This window comes from Lycorma delicatula, chromosome 8, assembly GCF_047948215.1.
Source record: "Lycorma delicatula isolate Av1 chromosome 8, ASM4794821v1, whole genome shotgun sequence".
In the NCBI taxonomy this organism is placed as follows: Eukaryota; Metazoa; Arthropoda; class Insecta; order Hemiptera; family Fulgoridae; genus Lycorma; species Lycorma delicatula.
This window is the reverse complement of record NC_134462.1, coordinates 46,340,782-46,362,687: the sequence shown is the minus strand read 5'-3', so window position 1 is coordinate 46,362,687 and position 21,906 is coordinate 46,340,782. Positions and strand designations below refer to the sequence as shown.

Below are 21,906 nucleotides of genomic sequence, written 5' to 3'. Positions count from 1 at the left end.
TTACTTTTACCAAGATCTGATCTAGAAACTTCCAAATTTGATCTAGATCTAGAATTCAATATTCCAAATCCATGAGTGTTTTTTTTTTTTTTTATTTATTATCATCAAAGTGCTTATTCAACTCATTAACGATAATCGAAAGTACAAAAAATATATAACCAGCCAAAATTTATAGTTATTGGTAATGTTAATCGTTTTATTAATTTAGTAAAATTTACGACTTTAATTTAAATGGACAAGTGATATACTAGATCAAAAAATGTAAAAAAACTGATTGACCTTGAGCCTCGTAGGTGTGCCAACTTTTACAAGAGGAATTATTGAACGGTCTTTATTTTCATAATAGTTCTTGATTATCTCCAGAGAATTAATTACAAATGTTTTTTTCGAGTAATAAAATGCTGTGTTTGATATTTCATAAACATTCCTATGAATTCTGTTTAAAATTATTTAATTTATGTGATATCCCTCAATAAATACTTTTCGAGTAAATTAAAAAAAAAATTGTTATATATATTTTTTTAAATAGATTTTTACCAAAACTGGAGCATTATTGGAAACCCCCTTTAAAAATTAACAAGTTTTTTTTAAATTTTTGAAATTTGTCTTTGCATTAAATTGTTTACTCTAAAATGAATATGGTTTTTTTTAAAAAATAAATAAGTAAAAATTTAAAAAACAGTTTAAAATTTAAACAATTTTTCTTCTAAAGGTTATTCCTCTACAGTTTTTATTCTATTTCTTTTTTTTAATCTTTTCCTAGAATGCATCATAAATAAGGAAATCATAAGTAGAAAATCATTTCTACAATAACAAAAACCTAGATTCTCACACCATTCAAAATATAAAAATAATTTTCCAACACAATTTATAGCAGATTTTATAGATTTTGATTATTCTTCAATTATTTCATTTATTTATTCTTTATCCTCAGCAAGTAAACTTTTAAAAAAATATTTTTTTGGTAGGTGTTTTTCCTCTTCCCATTACACGTAAATATTTAAAAGATATATTTAATATTTTAATTAAATTTAAAGTAAGATAATTTTATAATTTGTTAAAATTAGTTTAACCATTCTTATGTAATAATTAAACAGATATTTACGGAGATAATGGACTGATATTTCTCTTTTTATATCTGATGAAATACGTAAAGCTATGTCTACTATTAAGAGTTTAAAGACAAATTGATATAAGTGTTTGATACTTCATACAATTATCTGCAATAAAAATAAAATAAAATAAATAAATTGGCAAATATCCGTGGCAGTTATCTGTGTGCGTGTTATATCACGCATAAACTATATATATATATATATATATATATATATATATTATTGAAGCCTGATAATTTTCTTGAAAAAATTGCATCAGAAATTTATAAATATAGAATTCACTTAATTCTCATTGAATTTTATTAAACGGAAATTATTTTTTAAATTTCAATTAAAAAGATAATAAATGTTTATTTTTTTAAGTGGTGAAAAAAAGGTCGTGCTCGTTTTATTTGTTTATAAATTTTATAAACTTAAAAATTCTCAGTAGAAGTTTAAAAATGCGAACATGTTCCGACTCACATTGGGTTATGCTTCTAAAGACACGCATGTGTTATAACCAATTCTGCAATTTGTGTAATGCGTATGTGTTATACGTGACGGAGTGAGGGAAACCGAGAGGAGAATGAGTAAGTGAGGATATGTATGGTGAGTGAGTTGTTGGGGTACTGGAGAGGGGCTGTGATAAAAAGGACGTCGCGTCCAGTAAACGGCTCCAGTCCTGTACTCAAATAGTGAGACGCGGGACATACTGTACTATATTATATTAGCATCCGTCCTTGCCGGCTAAGCTGTGACAGTTTGTGATTGTCTCACCAAGCGTGCGTTCTTTCGTATCAGTTCACTGATTGATTGACTGATTCCCTACTATTTAATAGAGGTAAGTACAAAAAAAGTGCTTAATTTTCATTACTGTAATTATAAACAAACAGTAATTTTGTTTTTTTTAATATAAATCGAAATTAACAAAATTATATATAAAATAGACCGCTTATAAAGTTATTTAACTAAATTCCTGATGAATTGGTATACTATACTATGCTTTTAATATAATTTTATAACAAAAAAATAATAATGTTCAATATCTAATTACATTCTCAAATTATTTATAATTTTAATATAGATAATAATTTCCAATAATAAAATACAGTATAATAATAATAATAATAAAAGTCCGCACCAACTGACACCAAAAAGTAGCTAATGTTTGAGTTAAAATAAAATAATATGTTTTAAATAGTGGTTTTTATTATCAGGGTGGGAAAAGTTTTTCTCTCTTTTTTTCTTTTTTTGTGTTTGGAAAAAGGGCTAATGACCAAAGTAGTCGATGCCCGTAACCCCCCCCCCCCAAAAAAAAACACAATAAACCATAATCGTGACCAATTTTAAACTTATAATTGTAAACCAAATTTACTTTGGTTTATCAGGGTTTAAAAGATGAGTTTTGCGTTTTAAAACAAAAAGTATTTTTATATATTTGATATCTGTTTTATATTTATAAAATTATCTGTAATTTTTTAATGAATAAATCGTAAAATTTCATGTAGTTTAACTTATATATTAAATTAAACTCTATTTTTATTTGTTGTAATCTATCAAAAAAAATTTTCGAATTCATCCCTTAATCGATATTTCTGATAATCTAAATATTTGCCATATGGGGCAAAGTTAAGTTCTGGACTACAATGCAAGCTGTTTCCGTTTTACTTTTCATTGTAATTATAGAATAAGCTGATTTTTTTTTCAATTCAAGTAATTTTTGTTGTATTATTTCATAAGGGTTTTTAGGTGTAGCGATTTATTTTTTTATTTATATCTTATTAAATGATTTGTTATATCTAATTAATAATAGTTAATGAAAAAATAGATCATTTTTCCTCAAAAATATTCCACGATTTAAAATGTTGATTATATAAGTAAAAAAAAATTTACTGTTAAAAAAAAGTTTTTTTTAAGAATTTGTTTCTTTATATTTATTACAGACATTTAAATTTTAAATGAATATATACTGGTAGGGTTTTGTAAAATCTTTTTTTATAATTGGATATTCTGTATTTATAATCTATACATCAAAATTGAATTAGTCGGATTTATTTTGAACTTTTAATTATGTTATTTCTAACAGATTAAATTAATGGAAATTAATTGACTCCTACCTTAAAGTACAATCTTGTGCATTTATTAGCCAAAACTTTGGAATAAAAGGGTATACCAATTATTAAAAATTATTATTTTTTTAAATTATTATGTTACTCAAAACATTTCATTCAATTTTTTAATTATTTTCATCAGATTAATTTATTGGGGGAATATTTTTAATTTTATTATTATTATTTGGGTGGTAGAAATATGAATGTATAATTAATGTTATTAATATTGATGTTGGAATGTACTTATATTTTATTCAGATTAACTCATTTACTAAACTATTAAACAGGGTTTGCTTAAAGCTATAGCGTACATATTTCCTTCTCATCCTTTATTTTTTTAACTGTAGAAATTATGTTTAGTTAAGTCTTCTTACATTTATCTAATAATTACAAAGGATCCTTATGCTTTATTGAATTTATATATATATATATATATATGTATAAAATATTAAGGATAAATATTTCTTATTGTTTAATATTAAATACACCCATGAAATTTGATACATGTATATTTTTTTTAATAATAACTAATTGCATTCTTTTTTATTTTTGATTTAAATGCTTAAAATAATTTCTCATAACAAAATTAATTTTTAATGATTGTTTTTTGCTTTTTATTTTAGTGAAACAATGTAAAAAAAAATGTATATATTTAATACATATTTTCATTACAGGATAATTATTTCATAGTAATTCGTACGTATTTTTTCTACTGAAAAGTTTTCTAACTTTTCATACTTATTATAGGTTTCTAAGATTTTTTTTTGTAAATATTATTTCACTAATTAATTATTGTCAACTAGCATGCATGTCTAATTAATTAGAAAGAATACTATTATTGATTTTAATGACATTATTGGTTTTTTTTTTTTTTTGTTCAACAAAATTCTAAACATTACATTTTTATTGATTTAACCGATTGACCGCGAACAGTTTATACATTTACGTATTGTATTGTAATTACGCACCTAAAGCCTGATGATTTAAATTATATCATTATATTTTATAAAAAGCCTTGATTTCACTGAAGAAATGTATTACGGCATTATCCATCATAACCGAATAATGATTATTTTATCAGAAATATTATAAAAACATACGTGAACTATCTACTAGAAATATTATCTAAACAAAAATCATATTTTTTTATTTTTACTGAATGGTAAGAATAATACGAATAATGATAATAATATAAAATCTAATTAATTTTTTTTTAATTATAAATAAATCAGTTTATATTCCTATCATGTCAGCATTAAATTCCTACAGAAAATGCGTGACGTCATGACTTTTATACGATAAACTACTGAGATACATATATACTTGTTAAGTGTTGAGTGTCTGCCTTGTTTTTTTAATCATCTCCCGGTTTCCTTAGGCAGCAGAGCTTTAGAGCTGACGCTCCAACTAAATGTAATTTTTATTGTTAACATTTTTTTAATTAAAATAATAAAAAATACGTCAATGTGTAATTAATTATATTTATTTTTGGATAAACTTATTTCCGTTTAAAATTTAATGCTAAAAAATTTTTATTAACTAAATTAAAAATAAAGTTTTAGTATACATATTTATTACTAAGGGAGTCTTTCATAAATTACTTTGAACCCCTAAGGGATGAAATTAAAAAAAAGGTACTGAAACTTGAAGAAATACCAGTAAGATCCATTACTTTCTGTCATAATGATTCACTTAGATAATAAGCTAAACTAAGAAGGTATTTTTCCTCGTTCTCCTTAAAAAAAGGTTAAAAAGAATTATTAACTCTTTTTAACCCTTCTAATAACTGAAACTGTTACACTTTACTCCAGTTAAGAAGCAACGCTGAAATTTTCATGATTGTTTATTCCAGCAGTACTCAGATAATAGTATATACTCAAATTTATAAATTTCCCTTAAAAATTCTTCCTAAAGGATTAAAGTTTTTTTCCTTTATCTCCGTATTTTTCTGAACCTTTTATAATACCAGTGAAAGTAATTTCAAAATTCTACGAAAGTTTACTTTCAGCTTTCTTAAAACCTTATCTTAAAATTTGAAATTAAATTAAAAATTTCATTGTTATCTTAATAGTTTTCGATCCAATTGCGATAAAATCTATGATTGACTCCAATTAAAAATATTTTTTTTTAAATATGGCTTTTCTTTCAACCACCCATAAAATGATAAAATGGGATAAACATAGATTCCCTAACTCTCGTGGATATTTTTAATTCGTTTGAGTAGAAAATAAAAGCTTACCACAGATACTAACCACAAAAATGATATAAAAATGTTTTACGTGATTTCCTTTAAATTATTTTTAAGAGGATGAAACTAGATTAGGAAATTTAGTACTACCAACTAAATTCCAAATTTACTGGAAATACTGAAAGTGAAACTTTATTATCAGATTTCGTCATTCGCTCTTATCTTCAAATTTTCATTTTATACTGACAAATATTATTTTTAAGTACAAGATGTTTTCTTGAAACTATAAAAAAACCAAAAAAAGGGAACTCATTAATTCAGTATTTGCCCTTGTAAAGAAAAGGTACTTCACTTGATACAGTACAAATATTTAACTGAAGTGTTAAATATTTTATAACACTGCTTAAGATAAGAGGATTACTTTTTATTATCAATTAAATGATAACTTTTTTTATAATAATCAAATTGTTATGAAGCTGTTCTCTATATAACTAAACATTTGAAATATTTTTATCTAGACGAACGGAAAAATAGTTTTCTTTAATTTACTTTTGGTTGGGTGTATCAAAATAAAAGCGAAACCATCTTACACGTCTCGTAATAGATACAGACTCCTTAAACAAAATTAAATTTTGTTTGTTGTTTTCTCGTAAATAAAATAAAAATAAAAACACTTTCATTTAATGATAACGAGTGTCTGTTTATATATATATATATATACGATTATTTCGTTTATATTGTCACAAAAGTAGGACAAGTTATTAAGGCCAAATTGGTATTACAATTTTTTTTTCTAAAAAATATCGTCCTTTGCTTATTGCATAAGTTTTTTTAGAAATTAAGACTTCAGTATCTGTTCTTTGAATTTTTTTTTTATTTATATCCACATAAATAATCTCTAGCTTTTCGAAATATCATCCTAATTATTAATTTTGCATAGAAAGATGTTTGCGAATGTCTTTATCTGAATCCCAGTCGCGCCTTAATCATTTATTAAATTTGCGTTTTTTAATAATCTTCTATGATTTTTGTTTTACTTCTATTGATTTATATTTTTTTGGTTTTCATCTCCGTGTCGAAGAGGTAGTATCTCGGCCTTTTATCTGGAGGTTCCGGATTTGAATCCCTGGTCAAATAATACATTTTAATACGCTACAAAGATTTCATTTCCACATTCCCACGGACAAGCTTCAAGCTTATGTGTGGAATTAATTCATCAGGCAAAAAAAGAAAGAAATTTTTTCCGCTATCAGTTTTCTATTTTATTATTTGATTAATATTTCTCAAGATTTTAAAATATTGATTTTTAGAATCATTTATTAAAAACATATGTATTTATTTATTTTTTTTTTTTGTAATTAAAACTATTTTCTTGTTAACCCTAATATCCATGAATTTCCAGAGCAAGAGAAGATTTAACTATCTTCTTCCTACCTTATTTTGAAACATCCAAGTTATAACTTCTGGCCATGGAAACACTTTAAAAAGAGTTAACTTCAGTTAGTACACATATGTATCATTGCAGGAATAATTTAACACATACACACACACAATATATGTATATATTGTTGGTAAGCGGTTTTATAAATTATAATTATAATTCTACGTATTATACATATATCAAAGGGGCCCGTTAAACAATATTTTTTATATTTTCTTATTCAGAATGTCGAAAAGAATTTTTGTTAATTTTAAGACATAACTACTGTTTAACGATATGTATATGTAGCTGAAAAACCATGGCTGATAATCAGAAAACCATTGGTCGTGAAAGGGCCTAAATTGAATAAAGAAAACATTTATTTGAATAAACGAAAAGTTATATGCGCGCGCGCGCACACACACACACACGCGCGTTACGTAATTCGTCTTGTCATTATGATGGTCTCAATTATTATATTTATTGGGAGGGAATCCTCCCAATTTATATGTGGTTTCTATGGTTTATATGGATTCCCTCCCAATAAACAACAATTAAGACCACCAAAATCACAAGACGAATTATGTATGACAATTTTAATAATTTTGACGATCAATTGTTATATTTATACAAGTATTATTTTATTTATATAACTTAATATGTGAAGTAAATATTATTACATACATAACTAACTACCATACGTTCTGGAAGATGGAAATAATTTTCTGAAATCGCTAGAACGTGTATTACTACTGATAATTGCTGGTAAGCGATTTTATAAATTATAATTCTATAAAATTTAAGTAATTTAAAATACTCATTATTACGACAATGATGATGAGATTTGAGATAAAAAACAATTTTTAAAATATATGCTATATTTACTGTTACGGAGAGAAAAAAGTATAATAATTATCGCTAAGTAATATAAGTATTATATTTATCATTTAACATTATAGATTACATAAATTATTATATTTAATGCTGCTCGGTATATAAGGCACGGCAGCAGTTTATCTTTTTTTAATTTAAATTCATTATAAAGCGAGTTTTTAGCTTCAAACTTATCATAAAATGTACAATACGACCAATATAAATAGATTACGTGGTTACAACTAAATTAAAATTTATTACATATTTTTGTGATTAATTCGTTACAAAACAACTTTATGTATATAACAAAAATGTTGAGCATCTAAAATTTAATTAGTTAAATTCTCCTTTCTCATAAAAAAAAGTAATTCAGAATAAAAGATAATTCACATAAAATCAAATCAGTAATAAGTATAGAAGTTGCAAAACTATTTTATTTAAGTAATTATTAATTAATTGGTTGATAATTAAATTAATTTTATAATAGCGACAAGTTGTTTCATTATAACAAAAAATTCACGCATGTAATTACGGTTTACACACGAAAAAGTTAATTTGTTTTTTAATGTTAATAATAATTTTGTTTTCATGTCTCAATCGTATTAAAAAATATATGGGTAAGATACGTGATAGGAATGTGAACGGACTTGTTTGGTTCCGATTAACATCTTAGTTTATTAAAAAAAGTGAGTCATGAAGTGATTCCGGTTCTTCTTCATCGACCTTCTTTAACAAGCCAAATTCACTGTTGCACATCAGCATGCTAAGCTCATTGAAATATACGTAATATTCAGCTCTGTCTTGATTGACCTTCACTCTATTCACTACAGGATAATGAGCAATATTACTATCAGAGAAATTAATTCTGAGTAGTGGCACTTGTTCATCAGATGACTTTACATGCGTCAGAATCATAAGAAAGACCTTAGCAAATAGGGTAAAGCAAACAAATTTTGTTGGAAACAATCCATTTTCTACAAACTGTCTCCACCAATAGGGAAAAAATAGACATAAGCTTAATAAGAATTATCACTGAAACCTGATCTGGATTTTTTATAATAATTTATTTTTTACGGTCATACAATTAAAGCATAAATACTTTTTTTCTTTTTAACCTCCGAAACCACCCTTAGGTATTGCTTCAGAGGATGAGCCGAATGACAAGTAGCCTGTGAAAAATGTCATTCCTGACCGGGATTCGAACCCGGGACCTCCTAATAAAAGGTCAAGACGCTACCACTGGCGCCACGGAGGCCGGCTGGACATAAATACTTAGAAATAGTAATAGTACGTATAATCTTTTTTTTAAATCAGCTTAAGCCGCAAAGAATTTTTTTTCAAAAATGACATTTAGCATCTGCAATTTTCACATAATTATTGAATGTTTTTATTTTTCTATATAAAGCGAATTGTGAATAAATTATTTAATCTTTCTATAGAAATAACTTTATTAAATATTGATTGTATTCCAGAATTTTGTAGTCAGTTGGTTTCTTTTTAAATTTTTACCCACTTCTGAAAAGAGAAACATTTTCTCAGTTCAACCCCTATGTTTTATATAATTTTCTACGTTTAAGCCCTAGTTTCAATAATTAGTTTTTTTTCAATTTCAGCCGACTTCCAAAAAGAGGAAAAGTTTTCAGTTTAACTCCTATTTTTAATTTAATTTGTTTATTTTTAAGCCCTAGTTTTTATATAAACTTCACTGGTTTCAAAAATTTGTTTTTGCAGGGGAATTTACTGTAAAGGATCCATTATAGATTTATTTCAAATAGTGGAAGTTTTTTAACAAAAAATTACATTCTCTAAATAAACGATTTTAAAATATTTTTTGTTTTCATCACAACTTAGTATTGAAATATTATAAGCATAGCGATTGATATATAACCCAATCTGATATTTAAAGTATTTCAGTCAAATTTCAAGAATTAGTTGGAAAATTTGTGATAAAAAATTTATCACATATTCTCTTATCCCACACAATCTTAATGCAGGTTCGGTAATATTTACTTAACTTCGTTTTTCTAATTTTTATCAACTCGCACTTTTCATGTCCTTGAGTTTCTTGTAAAAGGTTTAGTACACACGTGCAAAGTATTTTGTTGATCTACCTGTACTTTAAATGATTTTAAAAGTAAAAACAAAAAAATTAGAAAAGTTAGTGATTAGTATTTATTTTTATTTTTTTTACTTTGCACGGACTTCAGAAAATAAAAATTTAAAGAAATGTTAATTGAAGAGTATTATATTTTCTTTTACATTTTAGTGCTTGTTTTGAACTCATTTTACTTTTTTAAATTTATTAAATATTTGATTTTTTATTTTTACTCTATTATTTTTGTCAATAGCGTCTACGTGTTTATTCCAACTAAACGATATTTCTTAAACTTTTATGACTGCGTGCATTATGTGATATTATGGGAACACATTGTACTACTTGTCAAATTTTAGAAAGCTCCGTTGACTACGAGTGTGGGTGAATAGATGGACACGTAACTGGCTTCTTCCTACCAACGAATTCCTATTGCGTTATAATACCCCCTCCTGTGCACTAATAACAGTGTTAAAACTACTTCAAGCATCTCGATTAGAACAACAAATTTGCATCTATGTGTTTACTTTTCTAAACATTCCACGAATAATATATATATTCTTTTGAAATTATCTTTACACTATTTTGATATTGATTTCCGATTTGTAAAATAACGGTGTTTAATTTTCCAGCTCTTTCCATACCAACTGTTTGTAGCATTCGATTTGTTTATTCTTATATCGTCTGGGTGAACAAATATAAAAAATAAATGCACTCTTAAACATATTAACTTAATCCTGATGAAATATAATTACGAAATATTAAATTATTTCGTTTTTTAAATTGAAAATAAAACAAAATTAAATAAAACTAGATAAATACATTTTAATTTAATTAAAAAATAACAAAAATCATAAGATAGTTTTTTGTTTTCTTTTTCTGTTTTTTAACTGACGTTATGTGAAATATTTAAATTATAATAAAATAATCACTTAGAATTGGTTGGTTGAAAAAAAAAATCATTTTATAAAGGCTAGAAAGCAATCTTTAAATCTTATCAAAGAACAGAAAAAATCAGTTTTATTGAGATTGAGTCAGCCAGTTATATTATAATAATTTATTATTTTTTATAGCAGTAAATAAATAAATTGAATGTTCTTTTATAAATTATTATTCTTTACTAGAGAAGACTTTGAAATGAAATTGTAACTCTTAACTTTTTTTTACTTACATTTTTTCTATTTTTATAACAGCACAAAGAAATTATTTTTAGATTCTAAAAAAAAAATCAGTATATTTTTTCTTTATATTTTCATAAAAATAAATTTAATTTAGAAAAAAAATATATAAATATAAAGTGAGAAAACAATTGCAGTATTTACCTTCAATACAAATAAAAATAATAATGTTGCTAGTTAACATGTTGCTAGTTAATAATAATGTTGCTAGTTAATTAGGCTAGTTAACTTTGGCTGGAAAATTGTGTCCTTGTTTCACTCTTAATAAAGCTTTTGTGTGTTGGTATGTGTGTGTGCGCGCGCGCGCGCGCGTGTGTGTGTGTATTTACTCTTCATAAAGGCATATTTCGGCGAATCATCGTGCGTGATTAACCTAATTTATTTTTGTATTTATTTAAAAAATTTAAGCAGTTGTTGCGTTTTTATTTCATATATTTCGCAACCTAACAAATTAAGATTTAAGGAATTACTGAAACGCATCTTGAATTTTATTTATAGCAAGCCATTCCGTCAAGCCAGTACCTGTACCCTCGGGGCCCAGATCATCCAGTTAACCAAGGCGAACCCCGGAGCCAATTCAGGATTCCTCGGGGCCTCCCGGGACCATAGGACCCAGGGCCGCAGAGCTCCGCTTCGGTCGCCATTCCGGTCTATCCAGAAAGATTCCGCCCCTGAAACCCCGCACTGTTCATTATCTTCATGGTTTTGAGAATAATACTGATAAATAACAATTAAAGTATTCAGGCTTTATAGAAACCTGAAAAAGAAACTAAATTACAAGATACAGAATAACAGTAACTATGTTAACTAAAGTACACACAACTTTGACGACGAAAAATTCATAACTTATTTCTTTGCCATGGTGTCAGAAATACAATAATAATCGGTCGGTTGGTTCTCGCGCCGCGCTATGTTTTTACTTGCATTTCCCGTCGCGGTCAGGGAATATTTAGCCGGTCAGGTCTCTGCCTCCAGGACCATTTATTGAACACAGATGGTGTTCAATAAATGCTTGTAAGAATAATAATGATAAATAAAAATTATAACCTGTTCAGTTTCTAAAAACTATTAGCGTATTGTAATTTCTTCAAAGCAAGTTTGATCAGTACACGACCCATTAATTGGTTTTTAGATTTCCCGTCGCTGTTTCGCTCGCGAAATAAGTAATTAGAATTACAAATATAAATTACCATTATAATATTGCCAAATCTCAAAAAGATTTATTCAACAGCGGTAGCATAAAACGGCAAAAATTTAAAAAGTAGTTTATGTTTTACACTCCTTAAAATAATAAAATTCAAAAAACCGGTAAATGATTTTTAAATATTTATCTGAGAATATTTTGTAAGTTCTAATCGAGTGAATATCTTGTTTAGTAAAGTCGGAAATGGGGAAAATTAGCAATCATTGTTCAAAATTTTTTTACGTTTATTCACCATTTTCCAGGTCGAATTTCGAAAAATCTAGGAATTGATATTAAAATTATACTGATATTGAAATTGGTTATTAAATTCAATTGATATTGAAATTAGATATTTATGAAAATTACAAACCCAAAATCAAGTTGATATCTTTATTTTTTTTAAATCAAGATATTACTTTGTATATATTCTCATGAAAATATCAAATTGATATTTTGGTGTGTATTTAAAAAAAAATAGTAAATTTCATTGATTCTCCATTTTAACCCTTTAAACACGGAATTTCAAATACTTTCTTAATATGCACTTACACCGTAGGAACACGTTAACAAATTTTCAGCGATTTATCTTCGGTAGTTTTTACTTGTCATTTATGAATCAGTCAGTCAGCAGAACAAGTTGCTTTATAAATACAGAAGATATATATATATTATAATAAAAAGAATCCATTAAAATGTTGTAATTGTGAAATTAATTATGAAAAAATAGATGTACAGTCGTTTTTATTTTATTTTTAAATAAACTTTTACAGATTTATAAAGGTATGTTCTAACTTAGATGTTTTCCGCACTTACTTCACATACTTTTATTAAAATAAAAAAACTGATGTGGGTGCCACATGACTTCCTCGATCGCCTATTAAATTGCATATACACATTTTTTTTAAATGAAAAGTACATACAATTTTATTTCATTAATAACTTCTGATATTTTTTCATTTATTTTTTATTGTTATTGAATTATTATTGATCGTAAAAATTATTTTATGGTCAGAGGTTAATAATTATTAATAAATCAGCATATTTAATTTTAAAAAAAGGAGAAGAAGTCTGATTCGAACCGATGTGCCTTCCCCTTGATCCAAATATTTCATTAGTTAAAGATTTATTTGGCTATAACTCTGGAACTAATGAAAATAAGCACTTCTTATGATACATCGTTGAAAACCCCTCAATGAGGACTGCAGTTAAAAAAAGTTTAAAATCCAATTTTGGGCTTTTTTGAACACTTTTGATTCAGTCGATTGTAATAAAAAGAGGATGTGCCCATGTAGATGTTACATTAGCCCTAAATTCAAAATGTCAACATCCTACGACTAATCGTTTTTGAGTTATGCGAGATACATACGTACGAACACACGTCACACCGAAACTAGTCTAAATGGTTTCAGGGATGGTCAAAATGGATATTTCCGTTGAAATCTGAAAACCGAAAGTTTTCGCGATCACAATACTTCCTTTACTTCGTACAAGGAAGTAAAAACGCGCGAAAATTTGTACAGTTGTATTAAAAAATAATCATGACCATTTGGATATTCTCGTGTATGTACATTGGAAATTAAAAGGTAACAAAAAAATTCTAAAATTTTTCATGCCCTTGACCGGTCAACCCCTCTCTGTGTGGAAGGATGTACATTATAGTTGTGTAACATTACCTAGGGCAACAGCATATAATAATTAATTCATACTTGAACAAAAATATTGAAACTAAAATAGTTTCAAAGATTTATTTTTGTGTTTGTTAGTTTTTGTAGCGCCGATATCAAGATTCATCGAAATTAATATTTGCGTATTAAGATGCGTCGTTCAATTATAATCTTATTTCTACCATGACGTACAAATATGATTATGAGAATTTGTATTTAATATGTTTTGAATTAGAGAATTGTTTTTCTTTTATAATTAATTATGAGTGGACATTTTGTACCATCATGTGGTGGATATTTTTGTACCGTTTAAATCTGTTTATAGCATTATTGAAGTTATGTAAATTAGAAAAATGTTTTAATATATGTTTTATGAATAATTTTTGTAAAACAAAAACCGTGTCTACTTTATGTTTAATAATAAAAGTTAAAAATATTAGATTTGATCGATACTCATCAATAGAATACACAAAACTAGCCATCGTTCCTAACAAAAAAAAGGTAGGTGTAGTTTATGATGAATAGTTCTGTAGAGAAAATAGGCAACAGTCGTAAAAAAATACATTTTTTAAACTTCTGTTTTTGGGGTAATTGTGAAATATTTTACTTTAATATTTCGTCGAAAGTTAAACCCAAATACTAATTTAATTATACGTAGATTTAGTTTCAATCTATCCTACCTGTGTAAATTTTTCACCGTAAAATTAATCAAATATATAATTATATCAAGTCATTTTATATTTCATAGTGATGATCAATTAGCTTTAATTCTCTAAACGCACATAAGGGCAGGTGTTCTATCCAGCTCTTTCGTTTTAGATTTTTCATCCCCTTTCATTTATGCGGTTTATCTATTTTTTTCTCTCCCTGATATGCGGATATGTCATGCAGACCCACATATACATAAAAAATTCTAATTCATTTCTTGTCAAATTCATAGTTTATTATATATATATAATCTAGAGTAAATTAAAATATTACCTTACCCAAATATAAAATTGACCTAATTGCTAATATTTCATTCGATTTAAAATAAATATATATTTTATCTAATTTTCAAGTAAATAAATATTTGTAATTTATAAAAAAATGTCTTATTATTTTATTAATAAATCAAGTTTATACGTATTCATGTACTGTAGATTTAAAAAAAAATAAAACTGCGTTTAACAGAATTCGATTTTTACCTCAAGAATGCTTTGTTATCATATTGAATCATCTTTCACAAAATGCCTAATCTTTCTGTACATGTTCTTTTTTTAAGCCGTTTGCTCACAATAATTTATATTTTTACAGAATATACATTTAGTGGAAACTAACTATTTCATCTAATTGAAAAAATTAAGGCTATGATATTTCATAGTAAAGACTTCTGTTTTAGAAGCAGCTTAAAATTTCATGTATTTTTTTACAATTAAAGAGTTTACAATATAAAGTATTGCCGTGATGTTTTCATATTAGAATCATTTCATTAGGTAAAAATATAAATATACTGTGTAATACAATATAAATTAATAATTTTATATAGAATTTGAAAAATAAATTATTTATAATTATGTAACTTTGATTAATAGGAAGGCCTCAAAAATACTTTTTGCTTGTTGTAATAATTCGGTCCTTGAAATCGAGTACTCTCGTTTCTTTTTCGTCGCGCAGAGAATGAACTGGATTTGCTATTATTATTTTTAGCGTCCCGCTGATGAGATTAGATTAATCGCCTTTATTTAAAAAGGCATATATATATATCCGCCCACGTGTATACATATACACACATTTGTGTGAGTGTATGTGTGTGTCCGCGCGCACATTTTTTTGTTTGTAGATAAAAACAGAGTTAATGTACAGCGTTCTTGAAGAAGACTTTCTCCGTGCTTTATGACCACGATTTGTACCATCATTCTTGTCTTTTAGATAGCAATACTAACACAACTTTTAATAAAATAGTATTAGAGTTTAGGTATGAGCATCGGTGGTTCAGTGGTAGAATGCTCGCCTGCCACGCGGGCGACCCGGGTTCGATTCCCGGCCGATGCATAGATTTTTTTTTCGTTCTTTATATAATTAATTTTATGGCAAAAAGTCATAAAAAGTATTTAAAAAATATATAATAGAGGTTTTGAAACATTAATTTTATATATATTGTTTTCATACATACCTTTTTACAATTTAGGAATTATCAAGCAAGGTGGTTAAATTCATCATCGCAAAATCAACTGATTTTCGAAGTCGAGAGTTCTAAGGTTCGAGTCCTTGTAAAGTCAGTTAGTTTTTTACGGGGATTTGAATGCTAGACTGTGGATACCAGTGTTCTTTGGCGGTTGGGTTTCAATTAATAACACTTCAAGAGTAGTCAACCACTTCAAGAGTGGTCAACCCGAGTTTGTTCCAGACTACATATTTACTGGTACATTTACATACGCTGCAGCTACGTCAAGCCTGGCAAGCCGGTAGCAATAACTGAATTTGCCTAAATATACAGACCCAGATCCAGCAATAGCTGGAAAATTGGTTTAAGAAAATCATCCAAAATCTTGTTAAAGCTTAATTAAATGAATTTTTTGAGTTCAACAAGTTCAGCCGTTTTTTAAGTGTTAAATAACTTCAAAAAATATTTAATGATAAAAAAACGAGAAAATAACAGCTGATTTTTTTACATTTATTTATTTTTTAATCCAGTTTATATAATGAAATTACTGAATGAGATTTTTTTAACCATATAATTAAGTAGGAAATGTCTAACATTTTTATCTTATGTGAGATATTTACCTCACATGGTATATTGTTGGTCCTATGACGTCATGTAACTTACAATATTTATTATTATAATAATAAATATAACACAATAATTATTTAAGTGACAAGAAGATAATAATAACGATGACGCAGTCTTTTGTTAAATAGAACCTGTTTTTCTTACTTGGTACTTTATACTTAAATTAATACTACCAATTTACTGTACTATTATTATGAATGAACTAAATGGACGACTACATTCCGAAGAATTTAAATTAAAAATTAGTGATCGATATATCGACAGTAGAATCAAGTAATTAATAATTCGATTGTAAAAGATAATATTAGGCTAGTTTTTATTGGACACTAATACATCATAACAAGTGGTCAATGATAACATATCTTATTCATTGTTACGTAATTATTTGTTTGATAGCGATGGTTACAAACAATTCAAAAATAACTAAACACATATTTTTTTTTTTTTTATAGAAATTTTAATTTTAATCGTTATTTCTAAATGACATTTACAACTTTGAAAATTATACTAATATTTGGTACGGACCAGTAGCATAACACATATTGCCAATTCTCTTTTAAGTACCATTCTTTGGCTAATCTATTTCTTCTTAAGCCAAAGACTAAAGATTACTATACAATAAATGATTAAATTACAAAATTACTTGGTATCAGTTTCACTTTCACGATATTTTTGGGTTTTAAAATTAACAGAAAATTAATTATTTTGTTGAATAGATTTATTTATCTTAACCGATTAAAATTGAAATTTAGATTTTTTCGTTATTTCAAGATTAAATTTACATTAAAAAAAATATAAATATCAGGAAAAAATTAAACTACAAAAAATACACAAAATGTTTTGAAGAAATATCTTATAAAATAATTTATCAATGATTTCAAATCCCTTCCAAAGGAAATATTTGTCTTTTTTTATTATAATTTACTCACTACGAATTTATTCTAGCAAAAGTGTTTTAAGTGTCAATTATAAAGTGAATAAAAGCGATTTTTTTTAAATTCAAATAATTACTAGACCTTTAATTAAAATTGTATTATTAATCCATGAGAATACTGAATTAAATCGAAAATAATCTCGTTCCTTACATTTCCGAAACCTTTTTCACGGGAATCCGTATCATCAGTTGATTTTTTATTTTGTAATTTTTCATAATTAAATTATCTGAGGATAAGGACCTCCTACCGAAAGCGCAATTGTTTAAAGAAAATAAGAACCTCCTCTCCTGTATATTAATTTACTTTCTGGGAATATTTGAAAGTAATTTTTTTAACTTTGCAGAAATATTTCATTGAAACTTTAAGAATTAAATAGAATTTGAAACACCTCTCACGATCTTTACGAAAAAATCTTTCTTTCTCGGTTAATAGATAAGAACATTAAACTAGCATTTCCCATGTTCTAGATTTGCATGCCATTTTTTCTAAACGGATGCATTTTCAATTAGAAAAACATAATTAAAATTTTATTTTTTTTAAATTTAGAACATAGAATTTCTTCCAGAGTTTTGAAGTGTTTCAAACGGTAGCAGATATTTGCAGAATAATTGTTGCATAGTCCAGCTACTACTATTAACATATTGCTCCAGAATAATATTTGTCTGATACAGAGAGAAGCTTAGATTGGTTAGGTAGACTACCATATTAGAAAGAATTATACAGAGTGAAGATGACAACTGTTAAGAAAAAAAATAGCCTAAAATAAATATTTAAGTGATATTACACAATGTTTTACTAAAAATAATAACGCCCCTTCGTAAAATAGTATGATAACGTGATTTGATCGTCAAGGTCAAGCTTCTTGAAAAAATAAATTATTTATAAAATTTATTCCAGTCCAATTAACAACGTTTGTTTTTTCCTTGCTGCGTAAGTTGTTGACAACTGATTAAATTACTTTATTGAATTACCCTTTAGTAACCTTCTCTTCGTAATGTACCAGTAACCAAGAATATTCAATCAAGATAACACTGGTTTTTTTTTTAAACTCGTCGACAGCTTTGATTTCTTTATTGCGCAATTATTATTTAATTATTAAGTTATTTAACATACACGTCTTATAATTATTTGTTTTTTACTGTTTGTTATAAATTTATCTTTTTTGTTATTATTGAATTATTTTTATCGTAATTTTTTTTTTTACAATCGGAGGTAATCAAAGAAAAAAGGTTAAAAAAAGAGGAGATGAAGTCTGATTCGAACCGATGTGCCCTTATAAGATCTAAATATTTCATTAATTAAAGTTTCATTTTGCTGTAACACTGGAACCAATGAAAATAAGTATCACATATAATATATCGTTGAAAATCTCTCAATGAGAGCTTATTACTACAGTTAAGAAAACGTCTAAAATCCAAATGTTTTGAAATTTTTGGGCTTTTTGAATTCTTTTGGTTCAGTCGATTGCAATCAAAAGTAAGTGCACAACTAGATGTTACAACAGTCCTAAATCCAAAATTTCAACATCCTATTGTTAATCGTTTTTGATTTATGCGAGTTACCTACGTATGTACAGATGTCACGCCACAACTAGTCAAAATGGATTCAGGGATGATAATAATGTAGATTCCCGTTGAAATCTGAAAACCGAAATTTTTCGCAATCACAATACTTCCTTTACTTCGTAAAAAGAAATAAAATTCATAAATAATAAATTTAACATAAATAACAAAATTGCACGTCTTACAGTATATTGAATTCAATTTTAATACTTTGCTCGTTGATCCTTTTTTGCTTCTACCAGTGACCAAAAAAAAATTTTAGGTTATATTCTTCACTTACATCTTTCTATAGTGTAGTTGTCTTTTTCTTACTACTTCCTTGAACATGTACGATGTAAAGAAAGTACTGTAATCGCGAAAAATGTCAGTTTTCAGATTTTAACGGAAATATCCATTTTGACCATCCCTGAATCTACTTTCACTAGTTTCGGCGTGACGTATATACAAACGTATGTATCTCGCATAACTCAAAAACGATTGCTGTAGGATCTTGAAATTTTAGATTTTGGACTGTTGTAACATCTAATTGTGCACTGTCCCTTTTGATTGGAATCGACTAGATCAAAAGTGTCCAAAATGCCAAAAAAAATTGTTTTTTTTTGGATTTTCGTTTTGTTAACTGCAGTAATAAGCCCTCATTGAGAGATTTTTCAACGATATATTATAAGTGGTACTTATTTTCATTAGTTCCAGAGTTATAGCCAAATAAAATTTTAATTAATGAAATATTTGGATTTTACAAGGGTAAGGCACATCGGTTCTAATCCGACTTCATCTCCTTTTTTTAACTTTTTTCTTTAATTTAGATATATTAGTTTATTAATAATTATTAGCCTCTGATTGTAAAAGAATTTTTACGATCAATTCAATAATGACAATAAAAAAAAATGAAAAAATATCAGAAGATATTAATGAAATAAAATGTTATATATTTCTCTTTTTTTTTAATGTGTATATGTAATTTAATAGGCGTACAATAAGTCACATGGTGTCCACATCAGATTTTTTTTTTTACTTTTATCGTAACTAACTGGATTCTTTTACAAATTATAAATCACTCTTGACTGTATTTTAATCTGATTTTTCTTAAAAATTTTAAACTTTCTTCTATCATATATACAATTAATCCATTTTACGAGGAGATAATTTTTAACCAAGAAGTAAATCTTTTAGGGGAAATATACGTACTTATTTGACATATCAGCAGAAAAAAAGTAATTATTACGTGTAATTTATTTTAAATTAATAAATATAAAAAATATTTATTTTAAAATAACTTATTAAGCATTTTTCTACAAAATAATTCTACTATTAACCTTGTGTAATAGGTATAAACAAAATTAGTTTAATTTAACGTTACTCAGTTTTTTTTTTTTTTTTTTTTATGAAAGACTATTCTATTTTAATAAAAATTATAAACTAATTAATTATTTCCAAGGTCACTTGTACATAAAATATATATTATATCTAGAAATATAATCAGTGTAATAAAAAACTATAATAATAGTAATAATAACAATATAATTTAACTGTAGTATGTGTAATTAGATACCCCACTACATCGCGTGATGTATTTCATTGAATGAACTGGTACATAAAAATGAATGAAACGTCGTCGGTTGCATGATAAGTGAAATGCTACGATAGGATGAAAGTGAGATAGTAATAATAACGACAAGAGTGACAAGGACAGTTAGTGACAATGACTTTATATATTGAGTGGGGAGGAGGGTAGAAGAGTGGGAGGTGTAACACATGAATGTAATGAAATTTTCTTGAAGAGACTGCACTATTCTATCATTCATATTCATTAATGGTTTAACTGACGTCAGGTATTACATATGTTTATATATCATTCAATTCTCGTTCACTCTCACGCACACGGACATACATATACATACACACATAATCACAATTCGCGGGAGAAAGGTAAGACGGTTTATTGTCCTTTTCTCTGAATGAAAATTAATTTGTTTTATTATTTTTATTATTACTGCACGAGATTCTCTTTTAACCGGTGTCGGTTTAACCGATCAATTTGCTAGTGTGGGAAAGTTAACGCAAGATTTCTTAGTAATTATTTTTATATCAGTTATTGATAAATTAATAAAAACCTAATCGTAAAGAGTAGTACTATTAAAAAACAGGATATCTTTGTATGTTATTGTTTATAAACACAATCTATCAACTATATTGAAATGCTATATATGTAGATATATATGAGTATTTACATGTTAAGTGGCATTAGTGACAGACAAGTTGTAAGCAGTCTCTGAGAAAGAAAAATATGTTACTCACGCAAATTAAACAGCAGATTTAAAGAAAAATAAGTATCTCGCTAGATATCTTCTAGGAAAAATTAAGAATGAAATGTTTTTCCATTACGTTGTTTAGCCTACCAAAATTTAAGTTCTGGCCAGAACTTGAGACTTTTATCCTTTTTCACACAGAGCTGTATAATGAACGTCTTTACATTCAGTGAAAGCAAAGTTTGTCTAGTCTATCTTATAAATCCCATATTTTATGTCTTAAACCGTAATAAAGGCGCGGAGAGACAGCTTAAAGTAATAATTAATGTTCTCCTATCTTTCGATAAACAGTTCATTATCCTTTTACTAATTAGGAGAAAATATTTTTTAACTTCTTTATTTGTAAGTTTCATTTTTATTTTTTTATTTTATGCTCACTTTCCTACATTATCCTTTTAAAAATAATAGAATCTTATTTTATTTCTTACTCAAGGAATGTTGGAGAATAACCAATAAAAATATTAATAAATTAGGTGACTTTTTTTATTTAATATATATAAACTGTTTAAAAATTTTGTCTTATG

At 26.5% G+C, this 21,906-nt stretch overlaps 1 protein-coding gene and 1 non-coding gene across 2 annotated transcripts in view; both read left to right on the top strand.

Moving 5' to 3' along the window:
- Positions 1-1,755: 1,755 nt before the first annotated feature.
- Positions 1,756-21,906, top strand: part of ImpL2 (Ecdysone-inducible gene L2) — a 58,727-nt gene continuing 38,576 nt past the window's right edge. Inside the window, exon 1 of the mRNA XM_075373493.1 lies at positions 1,756-1,935. The gene's annotated coding sequence lies outside the window, so the exon portion shown is untranslated. The remainder of the gene's footprint in view (positions 1,936-21,906) is intronic.
- Positions 15,767-15,837, top strand: TRNAG-GCC (transfer RNA glycine (anticodon GCC)). The gene has a single exon. It is a non-coding gene; the product is annotated as a tRNA-Gly (tRNA).